Raw genomic sequence first — 17,293 nt, forward strand, 5'->3', positions numbered from 1 at the left:
TTTTTTAGAGAATTCTTATTGATTCTAAACTGATTCACTAGGCAGACTTGACAGACACTATTGAGGCTTAATTATTCTTGATTAACATACCACATATCTAAATCATTCCTTATGATTAAGATGATCATATATCCTGGTTTTCCCAAGAAAGGCCCAGTTTACTACTGTTGTAATAAATGTAAGGACTAATAGCTCCTATTTTGTTCTCTAACAGCATCAAGTTTGAACATAATGGTCCTGCAAAATTTCATCCAATACCATTCTAAGATACAATTCAACCATTCTATAATCAATATCCTACCTTATAATAGACAAATATGCAAATCGACCGCACCTTCGCTGTGCCCAAGCCACGCCCACCAACCAATCAGGACGAGTATGCAAATTACCCCAACAAAGATGGCGGCTAATTTGCATATCAAGACAGCGTAGAAAGAAGCCAAGAGATGCTGAAGGGAGCAAAGCTGTGGAGAAGCAAGCAAGCCAGGGGGAGGAGAAGGGAGGAGCTGAGGCGGGGCCGGGGGAGAAGGAAGTTGAGCAGGCGGGGCCGGGGGAGAAGGGAGGAGCGGAGGCAGGGCCGGGGGAGAAGGAAGGAGAGCGGGACGGGCTGGTGGGCGGGCTGGCGGAGATGGCGGGCCAGGGGACAAGGGAGGAGTGGAGGCGGGGCGGGCTGGTGGAGAAGGCGGGCAGGGGGACAAGGGAGGAGTGGAGGCGGGGCGGGGGGAGAAGGAAGGAGAGCGGGGCGGGCTGGCGGGCAGGCTGGCAGAGATGGCGGGCCGGGGGACAAGGGAGGAGCGGAGGCGGGGCGGGGTAGAGTGCAGCAGGAAACCCTATTGCAGGATTTTTCCTGCAACGGGAATGCTAGTATATGAATAATAAGAGATAGGGCACATATGATAAAAGGACTCTTATTTTCATCATCAGCAAAGAAAGATATCCTTCAACTTGTAGAGGCCAGGAATATATACTCTTACTGCATTTATTCTCGAAGAAACTCAAGTGCAGAGGGGGTTTGATCATAAGCTGTGGCTGGGACAGTTCTAATGGAACATTCGGAAGGTTGAAGTTGTCTTTGAGCTTTCAAAGGGGATTTTAAAGAATTGATTGCTTTTATTTGCCTTTAACTGTGAGAAATGTATGTCTTCTTTGGTATCTCAACTAAAATATCTCTTCCTGCCATTTCCCACACAGTGTGAGAAGGAACTGAGCAGAGAGTGAGATCCCTAGGTAGCAATCGACTGCCAGTCTAACAGCCCCCACATAACAGTTATTTTTGCTTTGCCCATGGCGCTGCTCTGTGCTTAATGCCTCCCTGACTGAGGAACCAAATTTAACCTTCTCAGAGACATGAGAAAATGTGTGTGTGTGTGTGTGTGTGTGTGTGTGTGTGTGTGTGTGTGTGTGTTATTTCTGAGTGTCCTGATTCCAATATAAACAGAATTTCTTGCTTGTCCCTGCTGTGGAAAAGAAAAAAAAAAACAACAACAACCTCTATTTGCCAGAAGCTGGCCAGTTATACATTCATTATGTATGTTTAAGAAAGCAGGATAAAAAGAAATATAAGAAGTAAATAGAAACTTGCATCTGTAATATCTCAGAAAGGCTCTAGGCACCTCACCAATACTTCAAACATATCTGTTCAATAATAAGTATTTCCACAGTAGATGTGAAGTTGTGGTAAAAAATATTCATGAATTTATATACCTTTTTGTAAATAATTTTTAAAAAGTGAGAAATTCTATACATTTGGAAATGTTGGTACAGTGACTTTATAATACATATTGCCTTAAAGAGTCTTTATGGTTTGCTATACTAGTATATAACAGATAAAATTCAGTTGTACTCAGCAACAGCTCTTTCATTCTTAAACTCCATCTGCCCAAGTTATTAAAAATTGCTTTTCATTGAAGTATATTCAACATGGTTCTCTCTATATAGTATATATATTTTAACAAAGTTTTCTCAAAGATGTTTATGAAGATAAATCAAAGTTCAACATGTGAAGAACCATTATGAAGATAAATCAAAGTTCAACATGTGAAGAACCATTTTGTTAAAAGTTCTTAATGATGATTAGCATGAATCTTCTTCAACTAATGTCTGCCTAGTCTATATTTAAAAAAAGTTCTGCAATTAGAAATCAAGGCCATTTGATCATTACTGTAGATCTATTTAAATTTTCCATTAAAGGAAATAGAAGCATTCCTCAAGGAAGGAACAACCTAAGACAGGCACAGTCGCAGAGGGGCCATCAGGAGAGAATTTGGGGATCAACAGAGGTGGGGCACAGACCCTCACCCCCCCAACATTGCAGGGGCCTGAACCCTAGCCCCTTCTGAGGGAGGTCTCCTGCCCCCATGGCTGCTTCGTGCTTCCCATGCCCAGCTCAGATCAGGACCCAGGTGACCGACAGAGACTTGGCCGACAGCAGCTGCCCTCTCACTCCAACAAGAATTGTTTGAGTTGTCTTGTACCCATGGTGTGGGGAAGTGGGTTTACGATATCTAAATCCAGCCTACCACCAGGAATGCTCAGGACCTACTCAAGAAGGCAAATAATCCCTTCCACTAATACTTACAGGGTAAAATAAGATTGTTGTTAGAGTAATAAATTTGACAGTAAAATAGTAGTCAAGTTTTCAGGCAAATTTAAATTGGCTAGTTGAAACAAGCGAATATTCTAGAAAAAATTAATTGTACTGGACAAAAAGGTGTTCCTAAAGTGTTAACTAAAATTTTTATTGGTACTTCATCTCATGATAAAATTGTGCACCATGTAATGAACTTAAAACAGTAATATTATAGTGCAAAAAATGAAATAGTGAATTCCATAAGAAACTACTTTAAGAAAAAAAGAGCAAATATAATCTAGATATTTCAGCTGATGGAAATGCCTTCCCTCTCAAAGCCACCCAAAAAGCAGAAGAAAATGAAAACATAACATTTCAACCAAATTCAACATACTCAAACAAGTATTTGAACCAATGTAAAAAAAAAAAAAACAACACAAAAAACAAAACTAAAAAAATAAGTCTGAAAAATACAGACAAAACACAATACAGTGAAAGTTTATCAAACTAAAAAAGTTTAGGATAGAGGGTATGTGAAATGAATGATGGTGATTAAAATATATAAACTTCTAGTTATCAGATGAATTAATCCTGGTGAATATATTTAACAATACTGCATTGTATATGTTAATGTTGCTAAGAGAATAGTTGATAAAAAATTATCATTACAAGAAAATAAACCAATTTGTAACTATTTGTAATGAAAGAAGTTAACTAAACTTATTGTGGTGATCATTTTACAATATATGCATATATTGAATCATAATCTTGTATACCTAAAACTGACATAATGTTATATATCAAATATATCTCAACAGCCCAACGTGTGTGGCTCAGTGGTTGAGCATGGACCCATGAACCACAAGGTCTCTGGTTAAATTTCCATTCAGGGCACACACCCAGGTTGATATTATATATATACTAGTGGCCCGGTGCATAAAATTTGTGCACAAGGGGGGATGTCCCTCAGCCTGGCCTGCACCCTCTCCAATCTGGGACTCCTCAGGGGATATCCGACTGCCAGTTTAGGCCTGATCCCTGTGAGATCAGACCTAAACCAGCCATCGGACATCCCTCTCACAATCCGGGACTGCTGGCTCCTAACTCAGAGCGACAGCATGTCTTTCTTTATTTTCATTTATTTATTTATTTATTTTAGGGCAAAAGTCTATGATTTTTAATTAAAACTGAAAAACTGTCAGGGACAGGAATGACAGAGGACCCATCCTAGGTGGATGGGGTCCTTGGGTGGGGAGTGGGGAATGCTGTTGACACAGTTGTCAGAATTCAAATGGGGTCTGTGGATTGAACCTTAATACCATTTGAATGGAGATTTCCTCATGTGGTTGGGTGGAGAATTGTTATGTAGGAGTATCTGCTTTTGAGAAATACACAGGGGAATATCCGGGCATCATGTCATGTGTAGAGCATGCTCTCAAACAGCTCAGAAAAAGACTGGGGGAAATGGGCATATCCTATCTAATAAAGAGGTAATATGCTAATTGACTGTCACACCCTCACAAAGATGGCAGTGCCCACAGCCAATAAGGAAGGAATATACTAATTGACTGCCACGCCCTCAAAGATGGCGGCACCACAACCATAAGATGGTGGCACCCAGTCCCCTCAGACCCTCTGGGGCGGCAGGTGCCCGGCCACTCCACGCACCTGCCTCTGGAGTCCCCGAGTCCCCTCATCCCCCCAGCCACCCAGGACCAACCCAAGACATAGGCAAACCTCAAATGGCGGCTGCCTGAGGCTCAGGTAACCAGGGCCGGCTGAGGCTTGTGCTGCTGAGAGTGGCAGCAGTAGAGGTGTGATGGGGGCATCACCTTCCCCTGATCGCCGGGTCGCCTCCTGCCATGAGGGCTCCCAGACTGTGAGAGGGGGCAGGCTGGGCTGAGGGACCCCCCCTCCAGTGCATGAATTTTCATGCACCAGGCCTCTAGTATGTGTATAAATGCGCGCGCGCGCGCTCGCACACACACACACACACACACACACACACACAGTCTAACCTTGCTATTTTCAACTTTACTTTTGAGCACCTGCCTCCTTGCTAAGATCCGGAACTCCAGAACCAAGGCTCGCACAGCTTCCTTGGCCATTGGGCCACGGCCAGGGCGCAGGAACCCTGCAGACAGACCTGCGGGCACAGTCCCAGCTGAGGTCCCACGGGTGCCACTGTTTTCTTGTTTCCGCTCCAGTATGTGAATTGGGGTCTGTTTCGCAATGGGTTCCATTGGGGCTTTGGCATTTCTGTGCTTCCTGGTGGCGTCTGGCTGTGTGGGATGGCCAAGCTGGCGCTCCAGTGGCTGCCGGTTCCTTGAGCCCAAGAAGACTGTGCGGTAAAATACGGAGAAAAGATCGTGTCGTAAGCAAGTTCAGGCTGCCCCATTTCAACCTTAAGGAATCCACAGCACCCATCACCTACAGTGTCTTTTCCACGGAAACACAGAGAGCGCTGCCCCGAGCACGCACGGTGCCTGCTCACGGGGCCCACAGACCACAGCGGTGGCCACTTGAGGGTGATGTTGTGAAGTCATGATGCTGAGACGATGCCAGGGGTGAGTCCGACTGCCAACGTCACGTCCTGGCCCATGTCTGGGCCTATGCCCCACAGTGAGGCCTGCGGTTGGGCACCAACAGGTGGCTCGGGGAACTGACATAGCCATGTTGGTACCGCCGCAGTTTCTCTATGCATGTTTAAACCATCCGCATTCTTCCGGAAAGAAGGGATTTTTATCCCACTGTGGATGGCCACGCTCTGCTCCCCCAGCAGTGCCCGAGGACCTGGGGCCTACCTGGCACTCCAGCCTTGCTGACCCCGAGGGCCAATGTCCTAACAGCTTCATACCTCTGCGACCCTCCATGCAGCCTGCCAGCATTGTCCAGTGCTGTCCATCCAGCACAGTCCATCCATCTGCATGGCCCCTGTGACCACCTGGCCTCATACACTCGGGCCACTCCCACCCGGACTGCTTTCCCACGCCTGGCAGTAGGCCCAGTGCGCCTGTGCGGAGCTCCCTCCTGGACTATCATATATATATATATATGTATATATATGGCAACAAAAGAAAAAAACACCCTCAAAAATGAAGAATATACAACAAATTTCCCAAAATAGAAATTAAAGAATAAATCATAACAAATAATTTTACATTGCTCTACACAAATATACTTCAAAATGTTTATAATATGAATTATTTAATAGGAAAAGACATTTGACAAAAATTGAACCTAGTAGTGATAAACAGACACACACACACAGCCATATGGTTTTACAAACAAATACAGTAAATCTTTTATATACATGAAGTGTCAATACTACATAAATCGTTTTAAATAAAAAAAAATTTTTTCATATGATGCTACTAAGTATAAAATTCATACTTAAAGATGGTAAAAATAGCACAGAAAAGAACAAGATTATGCAAAAATATTGGCAGAAAAATCTGAATAAAATAATTTAATATCACATTAAAAAAAATGACCAAGTGGGTTTATATTAGAAATGCAAATGTAACTTTACAGTGTGAAATATCTTAATACAATGTATTATGATAATATTCTCAAGAAAATAGAGATCTTCACAGAGGCAAAAAACGTTTTGACTTTGTGCAACACATCATACTAATTAAAAACTTAGGAAAGTAGGAAATAAAATTATATATATATATATATATATATATATATATATATATATATATATATATATATATATATAAATTTTAAACCAGCATTCTATTTTTTATTGAATTAATTGGGGTCTGGCTAATAAAGTTGTGTAGGTTTTGGGGTACAATTCTATAATACATCATCTGCATATTATATTGTATTTTCACTACCAGAAGTCAAGTTTCCTTCTATCACCATTTATCTCCTTTTACCCCCTGGTAGTTCCTTCCATACCTCTTTACAAATGGCAATCATCATACTGTTGTCTATTTATGAGTTGTTTTTTAATTCCTTTACATTTTATACCCAACTCTCATCCATCATCCCCTCTGACAGCTGTCAGTATGTTCTCTGTATCTAGGAGTCTTTTTCTGATTTGTTTATTAGTTCTTTTTGTTCATTATATTCTACATAAGAGTAAAATCTTACAGTAATTATCTTCTCTGACTGGCTTATTTTACTTAGCATTATACTCTCCAGGGCCATCCATGCTGTCCCAGAAAATAAGATTTCCTTCTTTTGTATGGCCAAGTAGTAATCCATTCTGTAAATGTACCACAGCTTTTTTATCCACTCATCTACTGATGGAAACTTAGGCTGCTTCCAGTTTTGGCTATTGTAAATAACACTGCAATTAACCTAGGGGTGCATACATTCTTTTGAATTAGTGTTTCAGGTTTCTTTGGAAATATTCCCAGAAGTAGAATCATTGGATCATAGGCAGTTACATTTTTAATTTTTTGAGGTAGCTCATACTGCTTTCCACAGTGGCTGCACCAATCTGCATTCCCGCAAACAGTACATGAGGGTTCCCAGTCCTCCACATCCTCATCAACACTGTTGTTTGTTGATTTACTGATGATAGCCAATCTCACAAGTATGAAATGATATCTCATTGTAGTTTTAATTTGCATATCTATGATGATCAATGGCATTGAACATCTTTTCATATATCTATTGGCCATTTGTATGTCCTCTTTGGACAAGTGTCTATTCAGGTCTTTGCCCATTTTTTAATTGGATTGTTTTGGTGTTGAGTTGTATAAGTTCTTTATGAATTTTGGACATTAAACCCTTATTAGATGTATCATTGGCAGATATATTCCTCCTTCAGTGGGTTGTCTTCTTGTTGTTGTTGATGGTGTCCTTTGCTGTGCAAAATCATTTTAGTTTTATGTAGTCCTTTTTGTTTCATTTTTCTTTTGTTTCCCTTTCCAGAGACGATATATCAGAAAAAAAGTATTGTTACAAGAAATGTCTTGGGGGGTTTGGAATGGGAATGGGAGAGGGGGAGTTGATGACAAATATGTGATACCTTAATCAATAAAGTAATTTTTTAAAAAAAGAAATATCTTACATTTTACTGCCCCTGTTTTCCTCTAGGATTTTTATGGTTTCAAGTCTAACATTTACGTTTTTTTAAATCTATTTGATTCTAATCTTGTGTATGGTGTAAGGAGGTGGTCTAATTTCTTTTTCTTTTTTCTTTTCTTTTCTTTTTTTGCTTGTATCTGTCCAAATTTTCCAACACCTTTTATTGAATAGACTATCTTTACCCCATTGTATACTCTTGCCTCCTCTGTCAAATATTAATTGACCATATGGTATGGGTTTATTTCTGGGTTCTATTCTGTTCCATTGATCTATATGTTTGTTTTTATACCAGTCCTTGCTGTATTGATAACTATGACCTCATAGGATATTTTAATATCAGGCAGTGAGATTCCTACAACTTTGTTCTTCTTTAGTAATATTACTGTGGCTATGTGGAGTCTTTTGTGGTTCCATATACATTTTTGGAATTTTTGTTCTAATCCTGTGAAACATGACATTCATATCTTCATAGGAATTGTGCTGACTATATACTAGTGGATTGCTTTAGGTAGTATGGCCAATTTAATTTTGTTTACTTTTTCTATTCAACGAACACAGTATATACTTCTACTTATTTGTATCTTCCCCAATTTCTTTCTTTAGTATCCTATAATTTTTCAAGTAAAGGTATTTTACATCCTTGGTTATTAAACCAAGGATGTAAAATTCTTAGGCATTTTTATGCAATTGTAAATGAGATTTTTTTTTTTTAGTATCCCTTTCTGATAGTTAATTGTTGATTTCTGGATAATTATGTTGTATCTTGGAACATTATTGAACTTATCAGTTCTAGTAGTCTTTTTGTGTAGAATCTTTAGAGTACTTTATATACAATATCATATCATCTGCAAATAATGACAATTTTATTTTTTCTTTTCCAATTTGAATCCCTTTTATTTTTTCTTATCTTCTAATTGTTGTGGATAGGATTTCCTATACTGTAAGTTAAATAAAAGTACTGAATGTGGCCCTAGCTGTTTTGGCTTAGTGGATAGAGTGTCAGACTGCAGACTGAAGGTTCTCAGGTTCAATTCAGGTCAAGGACATGTACTTAAGTTGGATGCTCCCAGCCCTGGTCGGGGGTATGCAAGAGGCAAGCAATTGATGTGTCTCTCTCATGTTGGTGTTTCACTCTGTCTCTCCCTCTCCATTCCACTAAAAATCAATGCAAAAAATATCCTCAGATGACGATTAAAAAAAAAAAAGTAGTGAATGTGGACATCCCTGCTGTGTCTGATCTTAAGGGAAATGATTTTAGTTGTTGCGTATTTAGTATGATGTTGGCTGTTGGTTTGTCATGTATGGCTTTTATTATTCTAAGGTCCGATCCCTCTATTCCCACTTTGCTGAGAGTTGTTTGTTTGTTTTTACATAAATGGGTGCTGGATTTTATGAAATGCTTTTTCTGATCTATTGATATGTAATTTTTAACCTTCATTTTGTCTACGTGGTATATCACATTTATTTACCTTTTTAATGTATTGCTGGATCAGGTTTGCTGATATTTTGTCGAGGATTTTAGTTTCTAAGTGCATCAGAGATATTGGCCTATAATTTTCTTTTCTTGTGGTGTATTTGTCTGGTTTGGGTATTAAGTTAATCTTTGCCTTATGAAATGATCTTGGGAGTTTTACCTACTCTTGAATTTTTTGAAATAGTTTGAGAATGATAGGTATTAGCTCTTCTTTGAAAGTTTGGTAAAATTCTCCTGTGAAGTGAGCCAGGCCAAGAATATATTTATTAGGAGATTTTTTATTACTGCTTCAATTTCACTGATTGTAATCTATCTATTCAAATTATCTTATTCTTCCTGACTCAGTTTTAGAAGATTGTATCTTTCTGGAAATTTATCCATTTCATCTAGATTGTCCACTTTGTTGACAGGTAGTTGTTTGTAATATTTTCTTAAAATCCCTTGTACTTCTGTGGAGTCAGTTGTCACTTCTCCCCTTTCATTTCTGATTTTGAGTCTTCTCTCTCTCTTTTTTTTTCTTTATAACTATATTTAAACTATTGTCAATTTTGTTTATCTTGTCAAAGAACAAACTTTTGTTTGATTGATCTTTTTTAAAATATTTTATTGATTTTTTTTTTTTTTTACAGAGAGGAAGGAAGACAGATAGAGAGTTAGAAACATTGATGAGAGAGAAACATTGATCAGCTGCTTCCTGCACACCCCCTACTGGGGATGTGCCTGCCACCAAGGTATATGCCCTTGACCAGAATGGAACCTGGGACCCTTCAGTTCACAGGTCGATGCTCTATCCACCGAGCCAAACCAGTTAGGGCTGATTGATCTTTTTTTTTATTTTTTTTTAGACTCACTTATTTCTGCTCTGATCTTTACTCACTTTCAGTTTTGTTTGATGTTCTTTTTCTACTCCCTTTAACTATAAAGTCAGATTGTATTATATACTTTACATTTTTCTTTTCTTTTCTTTTTTTAACATATTGCCATTGATTTCATAAAGGAAGGGAGAGGGAGAGAGAGATAGAAACATCAATGATTAGAGAGAATCATAACTGGCTGCCTCCTGCATGCCTCCTACTGGGGATTGAGACTGCAACACAGGCATGTGCTCTGACTGGGAATCGAACCATGACCTCCTGGTTCATAGGTTGATGCTTAACCACTGAACCACCCCTGAATATAGTATTTGTTTTAAATTCTACTTTGTCAGCTGTAAGTATTGCTACCCAGGGTTTTTGTTTTATTTATTTTTTCTAATTTGCATGAAATAACTTTTTCTATCCCCTTTCTTTTCCTATGTATGTATATTTTGTACTGAGGTGGGTCTCTTGTAAATAGAATATATATGGGTCTTGTTATCTTATACATTCAGCTAACCTATATCTTTTAATTGCAGCATTTAAGCCATTCATATTTAAAGTGATTATTAATATTTACAAGTTATTGCCATTTTATCCTTTTAACTGTTTCCCTTATTTTTTTTTTAATTGTTTCTTCTTCTTAATGCATCCCTTTTGCATTTCCTGTAATACTAGTTTTATGGTAACACACTTCTTTAGCTTTTTCTTGTCAGTGAAGCTCCTTTATTTTCCTTCAATTTTAAATGATAGCCTCACTGGGTAAAATAGAATTGGTTGTAGGTACTTGCTTTTCATCACTTTGAATATTTCATGCTGATCCCTTCGGGCCTGAAATGTTTCTGTTGATAAATCAGCTGAGAGTCTTATGAGAACTTTCCTGTAGTTAACTGATTTTCTCATGTAGCTTTTAAGATTATCTTTTTGTCTTTAATATTTGGCATTTTAATTATATGCCATGGTGTGGGTATCTTTGGGTTCTTCTTCTTTGGGGCTCCATGTGCTTCCTGGATTTATGTGCTGTTTTCTGTCACCTGGTTAGAGAAGTGTTCAGTAAATATTTGTTCAAAAAGTTCTCGATCCTTTGCTTGTTCTCTTCTCTTTCTGGTACCTCTATGATGTGAATGTTGGTTGACTTCATGTTGTCCTAAAAGACCCTTAAACTAGCCTCATTTTTTAAAATTCTTTTTTCTTTTTGTTGCTCTGATTGGGTGTGTACTGATACCTTATCTTTCAAATCGCTGATTTTATCCTCTGCTTCATTCAACCTACTCTTTATTCCCTTTAGTGTATTCTTCATTTCAAATATTGTAATCTTCATTTCTGAAGGGTTCTTTTTTATGGGTTCTATATCCTTTTATATGTTGTTATAGTTCTCACTAAGTTCCTAGTAGTTATCACTAAGTTTCTTTTACCTCCTTACACTTTTGTGAACTCTATACTGGTAAATCACTTGCCTCCATTTCTTTTAACTCTTTTTTTCTGGAGATATTTCCTGTTCTTTCATGTGGAGTATATGTTTCTTTGTCTCCCTGTTTTGGCTGCCTCTTTGTATTTGCTTTTATATATTAGGTAGATCTCCTTTTAATATATATACATATATATATATATATATATATATATATATATATATATATACTAGGGGCCCGGTGCACGAAATTCGTGCACTGGAGGTGGGGGGTCCCTCAGCCCAACTTGCCCACTCTCACATACTGAGAGCCCTCAGGGGATGTCCTACTGATGGCTTAAGCCCGAACCCCACGGGAAGCGGGCCTAAGCTGCAGTCTGACCTCCCTTTGTGGGAGGCAACTGGGTTGGTCAAGGGAAGGCACTAGCCCCATCACCCTGCTGCTGCAGCCACTGCCAGTCACCACAGCCACCAAGGTGTTTTCATCAACACAGATTCCAGTCCCTTCACCAAGAAAAAATGACAACTTTCTTTAGGCATTTTCAAGATGTGTCTTTCATAAGATATGACCTTTCTTTCTTTTTTTTTTTTTTTTATCCTCACCTGAGGATATGTTTCCATTGATTTTTACAGAATGTGGAAGATAAAGGGAAAGACAGAGAGAAACATCAAAGTGAGAGGAACACTTTGATTGGTTGCCTCCTGAATGAGCCCAGATCTGGGACCCGGCCAGGGAGGAGCCTGCAACCTAGGTACATGCCCTTGATCAGAATCAACCCAGACCTTGCTGTTGGCAAGCCGAGGCTCTATCTACTGGGTCAAACTGGCTAGGGCAGGATATGACATTTCTTAGCCTTCCAGCAGCGGACCTTGGTTTTTTTCTCCAGGAGTGTGGTGGAAAAACCTTAGATCACCTCTTTGGATTCTTATTACCCAAGTTACTAAGAATATTACCAGTGGCATACAGGAAGCTTAGGCAATGTGCAGTCAGAAAAGGTGTTTCCTCTATAGTTCACACCAATCATCGGCTGTGCCCTGCCCAGGCCTAAAGCCTCTGGCCAAAGCTTTAGGCCTGGGAAGGGGACCTCCACCTCCCTGTGATTGCAGACACCACCCATTGGGCAGGGGACCCCAGCTCCATGCAATCCACCACAGGAGCGAACCACCAGCTGCCTACGATCCATCGCAGGCTCCCCACTGGTGCCCAAGGCCAGGAAAGCCTCTGCCAGAGGCTTTCCCGGCCTTGGGCTCAGCTGCACCCCAGCCTGCCTGCCACGGATCGCAGGAGCCAACCCCCGGTTGCCGGCAATCAATCGCAGGTTCCCAGCTGGTGCCCAAGACCGGAAAAGCCTACGGTGGAGGCTTTCCTGGCCTTGGGCTTGGCTGGACCCCAGCCTGCCTGCCACGGATCGCAGGAGCCGACCCCCGGTTGCCTGCGATCCATCGCAGGCTCTCCACTAATGCCCAAGGCCGGAAAGTCTCTGGCAGAGGCTTTCCTGACTTGGGCTTGGCCAGACCCCAGCCTGCCTGCCACGGATTGCAGGAGCCGACCCCGGGTTGCCTACGATCAATTGCAGGCTCCCTGCTCGTGCCCAAGACCGGAAAAGCCTACAGTAGAGGCTTTCCTGGCCTTGGGATCGGCCAGACCCCAGCCTGATTGCCACAGATCGCAGGAGCTGTGGCAGGCTCCCCGCTGGTGCCCAAGGCCGGAAAAGCCTCTGGTAGATCCATGGTTTCCTGGTGGGCATGGCTGGTGGGCGTGGCTTGTGGGTGTAGCGAAGATATGGTCAATTTGCATATTACTCTATTATTAGGTAAGATATATATATAAAATTGATTTCAGAGAGGAAGGGAGGGGGGGGGACGTAAAGAAACATCTATGATGAGAGAGAACCATTGACCAGCTGCCTCCTGCATGCCCCCTACTTGGATTGAGCCCACAACCTGGGCATATACCCTTGACCAGAATTAAACCTGGGACTCTTCTGTCCACAGGCTGATGCTCTATCCAATGAGCCAAACCAGCTAGGGCTAGGTAGATCTCCTTTGATTCCCAGTCTTGATAGGGTGACCTTATGTAAGACCCCCATGGCCCAGTGTCCTTGATCACCTGAACTTGGGTGCTCCAGGAATGGCCCTTGGACAATAACATTTTCCTTCATGCTTCTGAAGTTTGCTGGCTACCCTTGGTTTCTGATAACATCACTACTACAATGTCTGCCTCTCTGATCACCACTACATTTTCTTCTTATGTTTGCAAACCCAACATTCTATTTAACAAAGTAATACCAGAGGTATTCTCACTGTGGTCATGAACAAGGCAAGGATGCCCAACATTTCCTGTAATATTTATTATTGTACTATATATATATTAACTACTCAATTAAATCAGACAATATTAAATGTATTGAGAAATAATCATTTGAAATGTAATTTATATGAAGATGTCAATATTCCATACCTGAATAAAAATAAAGGATTAATAAAACTAAGTCAAGTAACAATTCAGCAAGTTAATACTATATAAAGTTTGAATGCAAAACATTCAAATTGCAAACACTTAAAAGATATGAAAGAGAAGACCTTATTTAAAATAGCAACCAAGCCATAACTGGTTTGGCTCATTGGATAGAGCATCAGCCTGTGGACTGAAGGGTCCCAGGTTCAATTCCAGTCAAGGGCATGTACCTTGGTTGCAAGCACATCCCCAGTAGGGGTTTTGCAGGAGGCAGCTGATCGATGTATTTCTCTCATCAATGTTTCTTACTCTCTATCCTTCTCCCTTCCTCTCTGTAAAAACCAATAAAATATATCTAAAAACTAAAATAGCAACCAAAAAAAAAAAAGGTAACATTCTTAAGAATAAACATAACAAGATATTTTTGAAAGTTCTATAAAAATAATTAAATTGCTCCTACAAACATAGAAGTAGACTTAAAGAAATGGCAACACAACCCTCTTCTTAGGATATATGAATTCTTTATAAGTTACTTTAAAAATTTAAGTAGATCACAATAAACTTTTTATTACAATTTTTTATGATAATAGTTGACACTAAATTTTATATAAAAATACACAAGAATAAATGCACCCCAACTGAGAATCAAACCTGCAACTTAGATATGTGTTCTAATGGGAATCGAACCCACAACCTTTCAGTGTTTGGGACGATGCTCCAATTGATTGAGCCACTCAGCCAGGGCCAATTTTATTTTTTAATAAGCTGTCACATAACACCCTTTTTCAAAATAAGGGAAAATAGTAGAGGCAAGAGCCATAATGTGTCCCAATGTACAATCTGTCTGCTGGCCCTGCATTATTGACCAACTATGCAAAAATGGGCTAAACCTCAGCAAAGGTTCTGACCTATTGTGTCAGTTACAGCAGAGCCACCTGGTGGCTTGCTAACATTCCGATTTTTAGTCCCAGAGAGTCCTGCATACTGAAGCTGACTTTGTATCATTGTTACTCATGCTAGAGTCTGAAAATTGCTTCTGTAAACAGCTATGGCACCCTGTGTGGTTAGCATCTTGAATCACACCTGGAAATGACTATGAGCTTGTCCATAGGCATCAACAGCAGATGTCCTTCACTGTGTGCAGATAAAGCTTTTTCCAATACCTAAATCTAGGACTAAAAAGTGTGTTTCTTTCATTTATTATGCTTTCATTCCATAATGCCAGGAACAGTATGTTAGTCAGCAGATGGAGAGTTAGATCACCCCTGCCTTCTTATTTATTATCAATAGTTTACTGTGTTCTTAGGGAAATGCACAACTGTTGCATTGTTTAAAACCAAAATAAAATTATAGCATAAAATTAATGTTAAAAACAAGTCTCTCTTTCATTCCACTTTAAGGAGTGTTCAAGGGAATGATTTATAGGCACTTACTTATATAATGTATTTTATGACTGTTTACAGAATTGGATATTTAAAGCTTAATTTTTGTGGTCATAAATTGTACATCATAGAGTTTAATTTAAAGCGTATCTGCCTCATTATGTAACTAATGATCCATGTACATTACTCCACATTACATACATATTTCATGTTGTAATTATGCATCTCACCATCGAAAGTGTGCATTTAATTATACAGAAAAGTTATACAACTTTAAAACTTGGTAAATATAGTTGAAAACAGGATTTTCTTAAAGAATTCATATGTGAAGAGTAAACTTCTCTGATCTCAATTGCTTTTGTATTTAGAATCATATGTCATATCCAAAGCATCATATACACCTTATATAACACTATAGAATGTTTTAGCTGGTGGCCAAGGTAGATGATATTGAAAATCATATTTCTTATTTATCACAGTCCAAAGATATTTTCTGTGAAGAGGCAAATATTTTAAGTGTAAAATTTGACAAAAATAATCTTAGGTATGATTTTTGTCAGTCTTTCCATTTGGCCTTCTTATATATTCAGTTATTACTGTTGTCATCACTATCAAAATCTGATCTCTGTAATGAACCTATAACTTTTCATTTACTGTTACAGTGTGCTCTGAAATTGAATCTTTAACCTTCTTCCAGGATAGGCACTTTTAAGTGTCATCCTATTTGACTACATCTTGCAGAACATATTCATGTTAGCATTTTCCCAGTAGAGCATCTACTTTTCTTCTTTTAATAGCTAATTTTTTTTTAAGCCAGTCTATTCTAAGTGTTGAACCATTGGAGATTTTTTGTTGTTGCTTCTTTTGTTTTTATTTTTATTGTTGAAAGTATTACATATGCCTCCTTTTTTTCTCTTATTGACCCCTTCTAGCCTGCCCCTGACACCACCCCAGGTCTGTGAACATGTTATGCATATATGCATACAAGTTCTTTGATTGATCTCTTTTTACCCACCTACCCACCATGGCCTTCCCTCTGGGATGTTGCTACTTTTAATATTTCCTTTGTGTTGGTTTTCAGCAGTTTAGCCATTATTTGTTTATGTATGAGTTTCTTTATTTATCCATCTTTGAGTTCATAGACATTTTGAATTTGTGGTTTTCATGTATCTTCAGTTTTGGAAAGTCCACATTATGTTTAAGAATATTTTTAACACTTAGAATTATAGCAAAGAACAATATATTACATAAAGAAACATATAGAAAGTCTATAAATAAAACTTCAACAACTAAATGAAGTAGCAAAATATACATTTAAGAAATCAGAGAAGTTAAAGACGAAAGCATTCAGAATGGTCAAAGGGATGAAAAATAAAAGAAATTCAATAGAGATATAAGCAGATAAAAATGGGATGTTTAATATACAAACACTAGAGGCCCAGTGCATGAAATTCGTGCATGGGGGAGGGTGTCCCTCAGCCCAGCCTGCACCCTCTCTAATCTGGGACCCCTCAAGGGATGTTTGACTGCCCGTTTAGGCCCAATCCCACCGGGATCATGCCTATACTGGCAGTCAGACATCCCTCTCACAATCAAGGACTACTTGCTCCCAACCAATCGCCTTGCCTGCCTGCCTAATTGCCCCTAACTACTCTGCTGCCAGCCTGATCAATGCCTAACTGCTCCCCTGCTGGCCCGATTGCCCCTAACTGTCCTCCCCTGCAGGCCTAGTCGCCTCCAACTGCCCTCCCCTGCAGGCCTTTTCCCCCCGTAACTGCCCTCCCCTACAGACCTTGTCCCCCCCAACTGCCCTCCCCTACTGGCCTGGTCGCCCCCAACTGCCCTCCCCTGCTGGCCCAGACACCACTAACTGCCCTTCCTTGCCAGCCTCATCTCCCCTAACTACCCTCCCCTGCAAGCCTTGTCCCTCCCAACTACCCTCCCCTGCCAGCCATCTTGTGGTGGCCATCTTGTCTTCACATGGGGGCAGCCATCTTTGACCACATGGGGGCAGCCATCTTGTGTTTTGGAGTGACCATCAATTTGCATATTACCTCTTTATTATATAGGATTTGGAGTCTCAGAAAAAGGAGAGA

Source organism: Cnephaeus nilssonii, assembly GCF_951640355.1.
Source record: "Cnephaeus nilssonii genome assembly, chromosome: 3".
NCBI lineage: Eukaryota > Metazoa > Chordata > Mammalia > Chiroptera > Vespertilionidae > Cnephaeus > Cnephaeus nilssonii.